Source organism: Scyliorhinus canicula, chromosome 13, assembly GCF_902713615.1.
Source record: "Scyliorhinus canicula chromosome 13, sScyCan1.1, whole genome shotgun sequence".
Lineage (NCBI taxonomy): Eukaryota > Metazoa > Chordata > Chondrichthyes > Carcharhiniformes > Scyliorhinidae > Scyliorhinus > Scyliorhinus canicula.
The window spans coordinates 121710114-121723147 of record NC_052158.1 but is presented as its reverse complement, the minus strand read 5'-3'; the positions used below and the strand labels follow the sequence as shown (position 1 = coordinate 121723147).

The 13034-nt window shown below is 49.2% G+C and overlaps 1 long non-coding RNA gene across 1 annotated transcript in view; it reads right to left on the bottom strand.

The window, feature by feature from the left end:
* The window catches only part of LOC119976280, a 54090-nt gene extending 45131 nt beyond the window's left edge, over positions 1-8959 (bottom strand). The window contains exons 1-2 of the long non-coding RNA XR_005462897.1: positions 8832-8959; positions 4168-4324 (exon numbers count right to left, since the gene is read on the bottom strand). This is a non-coding gene — a long non-coding RNA (uncharacterized LOC119976280). The remainder of the gene's footprint in view (positions 1-4167; positions 4325-8831) is intronic.
* Positions 8960-13034: the final 4075 nt, after the last annotated feature.

Below are 13034 nucleotides of genomic sequence, written 5' to 3'. Positions count from 1 at the left end.
CGGGAATGGAGCGGTGCAGTTCGGGTCTCGGGAATGGAGCGGTGCGGTTCGGGCCTCGGGAATGGGGTGGTGCGGTTCGGGCCTCGGGAATGGAGCGGTGCGGTTTGGGCCTCGGGAATGGAGCGGTGCAGTTCGGGGCCTCGGGAAAGAAGTGGGGGAAGTTCTGGCCTCGAGAGAGGAGTGGGGGCAGTATGGTAGCATAGTAGTTAGCACAATTGCTTCACAGCTCCAGGGTCCCAGGGGCAGTTCTGGCCTTGAGAAGAGTGGGGGCAGTTCTAGCCTCGAGATTGGAATGGGTGAAGGCTTCTGACCTTGGGAAGGTAATGGAGGGGGGGTTCTGGCCTTAGGGAAAGAGTGGGCTGGAGCAGTTCTGACCTCACCAAAGGGGTGGAGTGGCCAGTATGGCCTCAGGAAAGGTATGGGGAGGGTTTTGGGCCAGTGGAAAGGGGTGGGCATTTCAGGCTTCTGAAAAGAAGTATGGGGATTCTGGCCTCTGGAAATGGAGATAGGGATTTGGCCTCTGGAAATGAGGGGGGATTTGGCCACCGGAAAAGGAATGGTGGGCATTCTGACCTCGAAAGAAGGGGAGTGGTTTGGGGCCTCTGAGAGAGGTATGTGAGTGTGTTTGTGTGTGTGAGTGTGAGGATGTAAGGGTGAGTGTGTGTGAATGTGAGACAGAGATGTGTGTGAGAACGTGAGGAAACAGATTTCGAAGACTGCAGGTTCTCAAGTGATTCGGATGTGTGTCCACCGACAATTAAAGGGTTAATTAAGGGTTAATTGCGATTTTATGCTTCCCATGCAATTTTCAGCACATCAGTTGGGCAAACTAGGTGGACACTCATCATGTTTTTTGGATTTCCCCATCCAAGGGTGGGCTAAAAGGTCCCCGGGCAGTAGCAGTTTCTCGAGCATTGCGACTTTGTAGCTGGCTGAGTATAGCGTTTTCTTTGAGTTTCCGAGTATTTCAGGACTACCCTAGAAGGTTTCCCTGACGATTGAAGCACAGTGATCCCTCATTTTCAAGGCACTGATCCTCTGCATCTGATGCAGAGGGGCTGTTCCGATTCTGCTGGTGGGATCACCTCTGAACAGGAGGAGGGGGGCAGAAAGGAGAGAAGACCAGGTGAGCACAAACAGTATCATAGCGAGAGACATTTAAGAGGAGAGGCAGGGCTTGATTGGCGCTGGGCCAGCAGGGACACCAAGGTGGGAGAGGACACCAATGATGACACTACCCAGTGGCTAAAGTGTACAGACAGCAATCCAAATCCAAATGTCTGAGGTCCAATGCCGCAGGAGGCTACGCCTCTCCAGGGGCACAGTGACAGCAATTTCGACACAATAGGTCCCAAAATCACCTCCAACTGCGTGAGGGTCACCCATGCCAGTGGAGTTGATGGTCACAATGACCCTCAACTTCTACATCTCCGGTTTATTTCAGGGCTCGGTGGGGATCTGTGCACAAATAGTTTGATCAAGCTAGTGCCATCTTCTGACCTGCCCGCCCTTTCATCAACTACCAGATAGACGAGGGCAGCCAGGCAGAGAGAGCATGAGGCTTTACTCATACAGCCAACAGCTGCCAGCAGAAGAGCTGCAAACTTTCATCAACAGAAAGGGGTATCATTCAATGAATGTGCAGATTGTCTGTGACCACAGGACATTGATTCTGCATGTTTGTGCCCATTACCCACAATTCTTACATCTTGTGGCAATGACAGGTACCAAGGCTGCTCTTTCTTGGCTCCTGCAAGGTTGGATGGAAGACTCCTAGGTGACATGGACTAGTCCTTGCAGAGGTGGCTGATGACCCCACTCCATCACTCAAGAACTGAGGATGAGCAGAGATACAACAGGAATCTTCATCCACAAGAGTGGTGGTGGAGAGGGCCATCAGGGTGCTGAAGATGCGCGTCAGATGCATGGACTGATCTGGGGCATCACTACAGTACCTGCCACAGCACGTCTCCCTCATAGTTGCCATCCTGCTCAATCTAGCTCTGATAAGGAAGGGCCCAGTGGAGGCTGACGAAAGCGAGGCACCTACAGGCCAGGGATGAGGGCTCCAGCGATAGGTCAGAGGATGACATTGAGGTAAATGACAGAAATTACACCTGTGTGCGCTGCGCCTTGGTGCCCCTCACTGGCAGTGGCATTGGAGGTAACCTGCTGATTTGCCGTCCTGGATGCCATGATGACCTGTCCACTGTTACCTCAATTGGCTCCGGCTGGGAAGAAGAATCCAGGCCCAAGGCCTCAGTAGTTGCAGCATGGACAGATACAGCGACCATTAGCAGAGGGGCGGAGGAGCTGGTACCCTCATTCAGAGCGCCCTGCTAGGAGCCCACAGAGAATTTTGTGTACCCAATTATTTTTTCCAATTAAGGGGCAATTTAGCATGGCCAATCCACCTATCCTGCACATCTTTTGGGTTGTGGGGGTGAAACCCACGCAAACACAGGGAGAATGTGCAAACTCCACACGGACAGTGACCGAGGGCCGGGATTCGAACCCAGGTCCTCAGCGCCGTAGGCAGCAATGCTAACCACTGTGCCACCGTGCTGCCCCAGGAGCCCACAGAGATGACAGGCAGCTTGTCCGCCAGCGTGAGGTGCGTTTGCACCTCCTTGCTCACAATTGATGGACTGATGGACGAGCACCTGTCAGTGAGACTAGGTGCTTTATCCATCTCTTGCACTGACGGTGATCTCCAGAGGCCACAGTCGGTGTGTAGGCCTGCAGGTCCCAGTACAACCCCTGGAATTCCTGAGGGTATCTCTCCACAATAGTCATCACTCTCTCTCTCAATAGTCGTCACCCTCTCAATGGAGGAGCCTGTGCGTTAGGTGCTCAGGATCAATGCAGTGCTCATGTTCCTCATGGACCATTCAATAATGGAAGCCATGGCACACAGACCCTCATGGACCTCAGCCAGATTTCCCTGTGAATCCTGGTATGATCCTGGTATCCAGCAGTGCTCCCACTGTCTGCATCCTGGGACCTCTCTGCCTCTGCCACCATCTCACGTGAGTATGATATGCCCTCACCACCGTGCACTACCCAGGGAGATAATGACCTAATGCCCACCGACCTGGTTTCTATGCTGCTGCCTGGTACTGAGAGAAATTGACACATTCAGTGTGATAAACAGTCACTCTCTCCACCACCGATGCACAATAGCAGCAGTGTACCATCTTCAAGGTGCACTGCAGGAACTCAGTAAGGTCCCTTAGGCTGCACCTCCCACACCCACAACCACTACCATCTAGAAGGACAAGGGCAGCAGATTCATGGGAACATCCCCACCTGGAAGTTCCCCTCAAAGCCACACACCATCCTGACTTGGAAATATATCGCCATTCCTTCACTGTTGCTGCCTCAAGATCCCGTAGCTCCCTCTCTTGTCAGCACTGTGGGTGTAGCTACACCACATGGACTGCAGCAGTTAAAAAAGGCAGCTCACCATCTCAAAGGTATCTTGGAATGGACAGAAAATGCTGGCCTAGCCAGCGACGCTCACACATCCAGTAAATGAATTTTTAAAAGTGCAGGAGTGGTGGATTCTGGGTGCCAACAGTGGGGGAGGGGAGCGGTTCCTCAGGGTCACCTGAAGCTGCTGCTGCGGATGGAGCATTCGGGGAAGAAATTAAATGAAAATGAAATGAAAACCGCTTATTGTCACAAGTAGGCTTCAAATGAAGTTACTGTAAAAAGCCCCTAGTCACCACATTCCAGCATCTGTTCAGGAAGGCTGGTATGGGAAGAAACGCACAACATCAGTAAATTCTATCATCAGCACTATAAGTGCTAGGTGGCCAATGGAGCGATACTTCAATGGGCACTCTGGCTGGGATAGCTCACTTTCTCATACAAGTGTGGTAGTCACCACTAACTATATATTAGATGTAGTATGGTAAGGCTCCTGTATTAGAGGTACGGGGGTAAATCCCTGCCTGCTGGCTCCACCCAGTAGGCAGTGTATAAATGTGTGTGCACACCGGAGCTGCTCCCATTCTGGTATCAGCTGCAGGAGGCCACACATCTCTGCTTAATAAAGCCTTGATTATTCTCTACTCTCGCCTTGTAGTAATTGATAGTGCATCAACGAGTGCCCATAAACTTTCCTGCACCCGTGGCACACGCAGCTGGAACCTCCACTCTTACCTTCATCCCAGGGCCCTTGTTCTACCAGGACCAAGGAGCGAGCTGACTGCTGATTGTCCAGCTCCAGGCATCACTTTCGCTCCTGGGGAGGACCAGCAGATTGGCGATTTCCCACATTGGTTCAGCAGCATTCTGCAGCATTGTGACTTGTCTTCTCCTGAAAGCAACAATATAAAGCCTCAATATTCTATCTTCCTTCAGGCCCATTCCAGATGCCCCCTTCCCCCACATTACATGGCCATTTTTTAAGAAGTACTTTTACTGCAGTTTTTCATTTTAACAAAACAGGAATGGTACAACTCAGCACAAAGAAAGTCTCAACATATATGTGGATACAGAGGGGAATAGAAGATCAGCAATATAACTGTCTCATACAATCATTGGACTAAATTTAGTGCCTCAATATGCACTACCAGAGAACAAGGCCATGAAAACATGATAAAATGGCGCACATCTTCCCTCATGGCAATTGCTCGCAACGACCATGAGAATTCAGGATAGATTTTTCTCCCCATGTTCGAGTGCACACCCGAACATATCTCCCTGAGCTCTAGCAGCACCAGAGGCATCAATGACACACTAAGTCCCATCCCTCCCTCCCTCCAGATGTCAGGCTCAAATGTACCTCCAAAGGAGCCAGTCTGGGATTCTTGCAACCCACCGTAACAAAAATAGAAAAATAAGAAGAAAACGCGCGAGTACCTAGTTCTCGAAGGATGTCTTATCTATACCACACAATCCCACATGGGAGCAAGGTGGCACAAGGTTAGCACTGCTGCCTCACAGCATCAGGGACCCAGGATCAATTCTGGCCTTGGATGACTGTCTGTGTGGAGTTTGCACATTCCCCCCATGCAGTTTAGGTAGATTGGCCTCTTAATGTCCAGGGATATGTGAGTTAGGCTAAGAGGTTATTGGGATAGGATGGGCAAATTGGCTTGGGTGAAATGTTCTTTCAGAGGGTCGGTGCAGACTTGATGGGCCGAATGGCCTACTTCTACACTGCAGGGATTATATGATTGTATTAAAATCCCAACCTCAGGCACAGTACAGAATGATCGTCATTCAACATCATTCACATACAGAGAGGACGTGCAGCTATAAATTCAGATTATGGTGAGTCAACACTTACCAACACATTAAACTAGACAGGATAAGAAAGGGAGAGCTGCCAGGAGCAAAAGTTCTCAGGATAAAGGAGGACCAAGATACAATCATAGGTCCATATTCCTCCAGCGCATGTCCACCCCAAAGAGGAAGAGAAGAAACTGCTCAGGGAATGTCCCAACCATAAGGGGGGGGGAACAGGATATCAATCACAGGACCCGGCTCAACCCCACGCCCTTGTGCATTCAGGAGTCAATAAACCAAGGATATTCAAACACATCAAAAAGCTCAACCTCTCAGGATGTCCCTAATAGGAGCCTTCAAGCAGGAGCTACCCAAAGTGCGACTTCCACCTATATGCTGCCACTGGATGTCCTGATGTTTTGCATTTACTGCATTTGTAAACTGCAGACTACCTAAATGAACGAATCTACAAAAAGAGGAATACAGGCTGCAAACCAAACATCTGCAAGAATGTTCTGAAGAAAAATATGCTAAAACTATTATCTGGGACAAAGACTCTTGAAGCAGCATGGGTTCAATTCCCGTTCCAGCCTGCCTGAACAGGCGCTGGAATGTGGCGATTAGGGGCTTTTCACAGTAACTTCATTGAAGCCTACTTGTGACAATAAGCGATTATTATTCTTACTTCTGATTTTTATCCCTTTCCACCCCTCTGTGTTTGTCTGTCTTGTGTGTGTATGTGTGTGTGTGGAAGGTGGTGGAAAGTTAAAGTGGGCATTAGGTATTATCTTAACCTACGTAATACCTTATAACCAACAAAAAACATAATACTGCACATTTCATGATAGCTCTTATAAAAACATAGTAATTGTGTTTACATTTACAAATCTGGTGACTGTGATTATTGGTAGCCAAGGGCCAAAGACTTTGGATATTTTTATAAGAATTATTGGTTAATTAATTTGTGTTGTGACTCCGGGGCATGTGGGGCTGGAATTGACTGTGCATTAGCCCAGGGTTTCGTAACAGCATACAGACCTCACTTCAACACATCGACCAGGGATAAACCAACCTCACCCAGGCATGCGCCATCACACATTTTCCCCTCCCTCAAAAGCCCTGAAATCCCAACCACAAGAAAGAATCAGAAAAAACTCTGCCCCCTCGAAGATACGTGATCTGCACAGGCCTTCGAAGGAGACAACTACAGATTCTCAAAATTTAAAAGCAACAACAAAAGAATGCAAAATGAAAACCTGGTACAATTAGCTCTAACTGGGGGCTATCCTCAATCCACGTGAGGACTAATCTAACCCTACCACCCACCACCACACCAACCATCCACCCACCACCCCACCATGGCTCCTCATTTTCTCTCTAAATGACATAAGGGTTATCTAAATGCATTCCCATCTCATGGATGCAAGGACTACAGCGCATAATAAAAAGGATAAGACTGTGAACAAACCATATACCACTTTACTGATTCAGTATGGGTTTAGCTAAAACAGTACAACAAACTTCCCTTGCTCTCATGCTCAAACATCGTACACCCTTGTCAGGAAAAAAGAAAACAACATGAAATCAACGGCAATAATCACAAGGGAACGAAGTCCATGATTATTGACAAACTGCAGGACAATAACACCATCTATGTTGCTTGAAAAGGCCAAAGCGATGACCGGATCGATGAACAACACGTAGGATCTCTCAAAAATGCCATTGAACAGAGCGTCTCCACCTCCACCACACTGTCGCCCAGCTGGCCAGGAACCCAAGCCCTGATCAGAGAGAGACATGGGGTGAGGTACATTCCATATGCCCAGCCATCTCCAACCCTTCATGACGAGCATCGTGGATGGAACAGCATAAGACCAATGGTTGGGGCCTCCACCCTACCCTAGGCCTCGAAGACCGGATACAATGTGTTCCATCGAACCTTCTCTCAAGGGTATTTCACAGTTCATCAAAGTGAGCACCAAAATCCTGTACACCTATTCCAGGTATCTGGCTTCTGCCTCTCCTCCTGTGAGCTGGAGCTTGAATATTGAATCAAAAAACAGAAATGGGTGTCCTGATGCTGTTAAATTACGCCTGCACTTTGTAAGTACCACTTTTGATTGGCTGCCAAACGTGTCCTCTGGCCAATTAGTAGTAGACATCAGGAAAAATCACAGACTGTGACATATTTCCACCCTCGAGTGGGATGAAGAACTAGAAATGTTTCGAATATGAGATTCCGGACCACCAAAGCAAAAACCTGCCCAAATATCTGGGGTGGGATTTGAACCCACAATCTTCTGATTCAGACTCTCATAGAACCACCAACCAAGCGATAACTGACACTATGATGTATTAGAATGATTTAATATAGAATGGAGTGCACCATGATATTTATGCACAAAATCTTGGTGAACTGTCGTTTGGGGTACTTTTATGAGCTCCTTACGTGGTGCGTGACTTAAAGGCCCTTAAAGTTTCAAAGATTAGATTAATACCTAGTTTAAAACCACAAGAGTTTCAGAGAACTTGGGCTATTTAGATGAGAAAAGCATTTACCTCAGGGAAAATTAATTGGCATTTCTAGAACGATGAAAGGATGAAATTGTGCATATAGCCCCTCCATGTACTATGACTGAAAGACCTTAGACGATAGACTTTGCACATTGCATCTGTGCAGTGACAGCCCCTAGCCCTTAGCACATAGCCCTGGACCTTGGAATTTTCCAATCTACAACACTCACCCGTGAATAACTCTTTGATCTGGAAGGCCAGCAAATTTTGGGCAGACTAAAGAGCATCTTTTACCGAATTGATGGTCCTGCAGCAGCAGTTAATGTTTGTCTCGGTGTGTGTCCATGGGAACAGCTCGTAGAGCTAAGCTCCTCCATGAAGTTAGTGCAGCACAGTCCAACTGCTTAGAGCATTCCAAGGCAACATGGCTAGTCCCATACTTTGCAGCACCTGAGACAGATAGTACCTCAGCACGTAAAGACGCTTTTGCCAAGATTTTCCAGCCCCGCCGTGATGGGCCAGCTGCATCCTTTTGGTGGGACTGGAGGATCCTGGTGGTGGGAAGGGCTGGAAAATCCTGGCCTTGGTATTTGCATACTGAGGTTCTATGCAGAGCACACAAAGGTGGCCATGCAGGATAAGGGCGATGTTGGTTTTGTTTTTCCGCTCCTTGTCTAGAAACTTGTACATTGTGTTCCTCTGGACCTGGTCCACTTTCAATCCCCAGGCAAAGTGGAAGATGGTTTGGGTGATCCCACAGTGCAGGACAGTGAGGGGTTGGGGGAGGGGGAGAAAGGATCAGACTGCCAGTCCCAAAGAATGTACCACGCTCTTTAAGTAAACCATAGTTTACTTTGACATCCGAGGCCAGTTCAAACTGACTGCAAAGATTGTTATCCTGGAACGGGTAGCAGTCACCTGAGCTGAGGCAGCATGACATGGAAGAGGCTACTTTCAGTTCCGAGATCCACAGGCATTTCAAATGAGTTTGAAGCACAAAACTATGCATGCTGCTGTGACCTTTACAATTTCAGGCAGAGCATATGACCTGAAAGAATTGACATTAAGATCCCTCTCACCTCAACATTGTGGTCCGACTTGTCTCCATTGATGCAGTACTTCCAGATCAGCTGGGTATCCATCTGGCGCAGGTAGGTAAGAAGCTATTAGCAAAATAACCATTCTTCAAGGTGTCTATGGCATTTCCTACCTCGTTCTGTCTGCAAATGAGGAGCATGAAGCCAGAAATAAAAATCAGTTCTGTGTGGCTTTCACGTTGCTTGTTGATAATTAATAAGAATTGAAGTTTTCTTTAATTTGCCAATTTGCTGGTCGGCAGAACTTTGTGAATACCACCTACAATACTGATCTGCAGTGGCTTGTTTCCAAGTTAGTGCTAAATGTCACATTCAGTTAAAAAATCTATAACTGACTACATTTTTTTGCAAAAGATTTCAATGGATTTTGTTGAAGCAGGGTGGGGGGAGGGAGGTGGGGAGGGGTGGTGAGAGGCAAGGAAGGGTCACCTGATGCTGGTCTGACTGGCCAAATTGTAAGTGACTGCTGCTGCCGTGAGGTGTCAGATTTAAAAGCTCCTGACGGGAGTCGGTGTGCTGAAGCACGAGATTTATTTTCTTTATTGGAGCTCCATCAATCCCTTTTCCTTTTCATACAGTCGTCAGCACCACACAAGTAGTCAGCACAGCCAGTTAGCCAAGATTTGAGATTTATCAACACTGTCAATCCACTAATTACATTCGAAGTGGGTCAGACATTGTTAATGGGTGGCACAGTGACACAGTGGTTAGCACTGCTGCCTCACAGCGTCAGGAACGCAGGTTCGATTCCGACCTTGGGTGACAGTCTGCGCAGAGCCTGTACGTTCTCCCCGTGTCTGCGTGTGTTACTTCTGGGTGCTCTGGTTTGTCCCACGGCCCAAAGGTTATGTGGATTGGCCATGCTAAATTGCCCCTTAGTGTCCAAAGATGTGCAGGCTAGGTGGCATTACAGTGGTAGGACAGGCGGGTGGCAGCGCCGGCCCTAGGGTTGCTGGCGCCCCGGGCAAGCTGAACTTCGGCGCCCTTCGGGGGGGGGGGGGGGCGGGAGGGGGGGGGGGGCCGGGGGGGGGGGCCGGGGGGGGGGGGGCGGGGGCGCGGGGCCGGGGGGGCGGCGGGGGCCGGGGGGGGGGGGGGGGGCGGGGGGGGGGCCGAGGGGGGGGGGGGGGGGGGGGGGGGGGGGGGGGGGCGGGGGGCGGGGGGGGGGGGCGGGGGGGGGGAGGGGGGGGGGGGGGGGGGGGGCGGGGGGGCGGGGGGGCGAGGGGGGGGAGGGGCGGGCGGGGGGCGGGGGGGGCAGGGGGCGGGGGGCGGGGACGGACGGGGGGGGGGCGGGCGGGACGGAGGGGGGGGGGTTGGCACGGAGGGGGGCTGAGACATGCGGGGGAGCTCGGGCCCCTGAACATGCGCCAGGCCCGGGCGACTGCCCGAGTTGCCGGTATCTTGGGCCGGCCCTGGCGGGTGGGTTGAGGTAGGGTGCTCTTTCGGAGGGTTGGTGGTGACTCAGTGAGCCAAATGGTCTCCTTGTGCACTGTAGGAATTCTATGGAATGGGGGACTCACTTTGCTAGAGTGACACTAATCAATCAGTAGCTGCATCATTTTTGGACTCATCTAAGTATTAACAGCATTTCCCCATAGAAGACCAGTAGCTATTTAGAACATAGAACATAGAACAGTACAGCACAGAACAGGCCCTTCGGCCCTCGATGTTGTGCCGAGCAATGATCACCCTACTCAAACCCACCCCATACCCGCAACCCAATAACCCCCCCCCCCCTTAACCTTTGCTTTTTTTTTAGGACACTACGGGCAATTTAGCATGGCCAATCCACCTAACCCGCACATCTTTGGACTGTGGGAGGAAACCGGAGCACCCGGAGGAAACCCACGCACACACGGGGAGGACGTGCAGACTCCGAACAGACAGTGACCCAGCCGGGAATCGAACCTGGGACCCTGGAGCTGTGAAGCATTTATGCTAACCACCATGCTACCGTGCTGCCCTTTGGATGATTTCAACTTAAATATCGCAATATAAAGATGTATTCCCAAATTTGTATGTATGTTACATCAGTGCGCTTAGCAGCCGCGGGGTTTGAGTGAACCGCTTGGGGTGACACTATTCCATGCAGGTTCGCAGGTTTAATCCACAATGCATGTAGAGTTACCTGAAGTTATCCAGGGTGAGCGGCAGAGCTACAATTATCCTTGGCCTTCCTGAGAAAGGGAGGGGAAATAAATTAGCAAATTTCCCGCACATATCACTTTCCAGGGTTCCATGTTCACAGCGCCATATGTGCAGGTGTCATATCAGCTGTAAAGTGCTGCTTATTGCTTGTGCTGACGGGAGTTGTAGCCCATACTTCCAGCATCAGAAAAGAACCAGGAACAAAGGATAAAGAAACAATACAGCACAGGAACAGGCCCATCAGCCCTCCAAGCCTGCGTCAACCATGGTACTGCCTAAACTAAACCCTATGCACTTACGGAGTCTGTATACTTCTATTCCCACCCTATTCATATATTTGTCTAGATGCCCCTTAAATGCCCCTATCGTGCCTGCTCCCACCACCTGCCCAGGCAGCGAGTTCCATATATTTACCACCCTCACTTGCCTCACACATAGTTCTAACCTTTTCCCCACGCACTTTAAACCTATCTCTGCTAGAACTTGACTCTCCTACCCTTGGAAAGAGCACCTGACTATCCACTCTGTCCAAGCCACTCATAATCTTGTAGACCTCTATCAGATCACCTCTCAACCTCCGTCGTTCCTGTGAGTTTAACTAACCTCTCCTCATAGCTAATGCCTCCATACAGGCAACATCCATGCAAACCGCTTCTGTACCCTCTCCAAAGCATCCCCATTCCTCTGGTAGTGTGACAACCAGAATTGTACACAATATTCCAAATGAGGCCTACTAAGGTTCTGTACAGCTGCAACATGACTTGCCAATTTTTATATTCAATGCCCGACTGATGAAGGCCAGCATGCGTATGTCTTCTTGACCACTATATTCACATGCGTTGCCATTTTCAGTTGATCGTGGATATTCACATCCAGATCTCTCTGCCTGTCAGTACTCGCAAGAGAGTTCTACCATTTATTGTGGAATTCCTACATGCACTTGGACCTTCCAAAGTGCATTACCTCACACTAGTCTGGATTAAACTCCATCTGCCTTTTCTCCACCCAAGACCTCCAACCAGTTTATAGCCTGTTGTATCCTCTGACAATCCCCTTCACTATCCGCAACTCCACCAATTTTGTGTCGTTTGTGAACTTACTAATCAGACCAGCTACATTTCTTCCAAATCATTATATACACCAAGAAACAACAACAGTCCCAGAACTGGATCCTGTGGAACGCCGCTAGTCGCAGCCCTTCCGTTCAGAAAAGGCACTCTTACTACTGCAGCACTTGGCCTTTTGTGCCCAAGCCCAGTTCTTGCCAGCTCTCCTCTGATGGCCATGTGTCTTCCCCTTTTGTATCAGTCTACCATGAGGTGCCATGAAGTCCATGTATACAACATCTACTTGCCTTTCCCTCATCTCATCATCTTTGTCAACATGCTTCGAAAAAACGTAATCAAATTATTGAGGAATGACCTCCCCTTCATCAAAAACCCGTGCTGTCCATCACTAATAAGCCCATTTGTTTCCAATGTGAGTAAATCCTATCTCCAAGGACCTTTACCAATAATTTCTCTACCATTGATGTAAGGCTCACCGGCCCTATAATTTCCTGGATTATCCCTGTTGCCCTTCTTAACAATGGCAATAACATTGGCTACTCCCCAGTCTCTGGAACTTTACCTATAGCCAATGAGGATACAAAGATTACTGCCAAGGCCCCAGCCAATTTCCCTCCCTTGCCTCCCTCAGTATTCTGGGGTAATCACAATCAGGCTCTGGGGACTTATCTATTTTAAATGCTTTTTAAGATGCCCAACACCTCTTTATTAATATCAACATGACTCAGAATATCTACACATTCTACCTATGCTCCTCACCACCGAGTCCTCTTTGGTGAATACTAGGCAAAGTATTCATTTAGTATTCTCTCCCATTTCCTCTGGTTCCATACATAGATTCCCTCCAATATCCTTGAATGGACCATCCCTTTCTGTGGCTACCCTCGTGCTCTTTACAGAGGTATAAAACACCTTAGGATTTTTCTTAATCCTGTTTGCTAACAACATTTCATGACCCCTTTCAGCCTTCCTA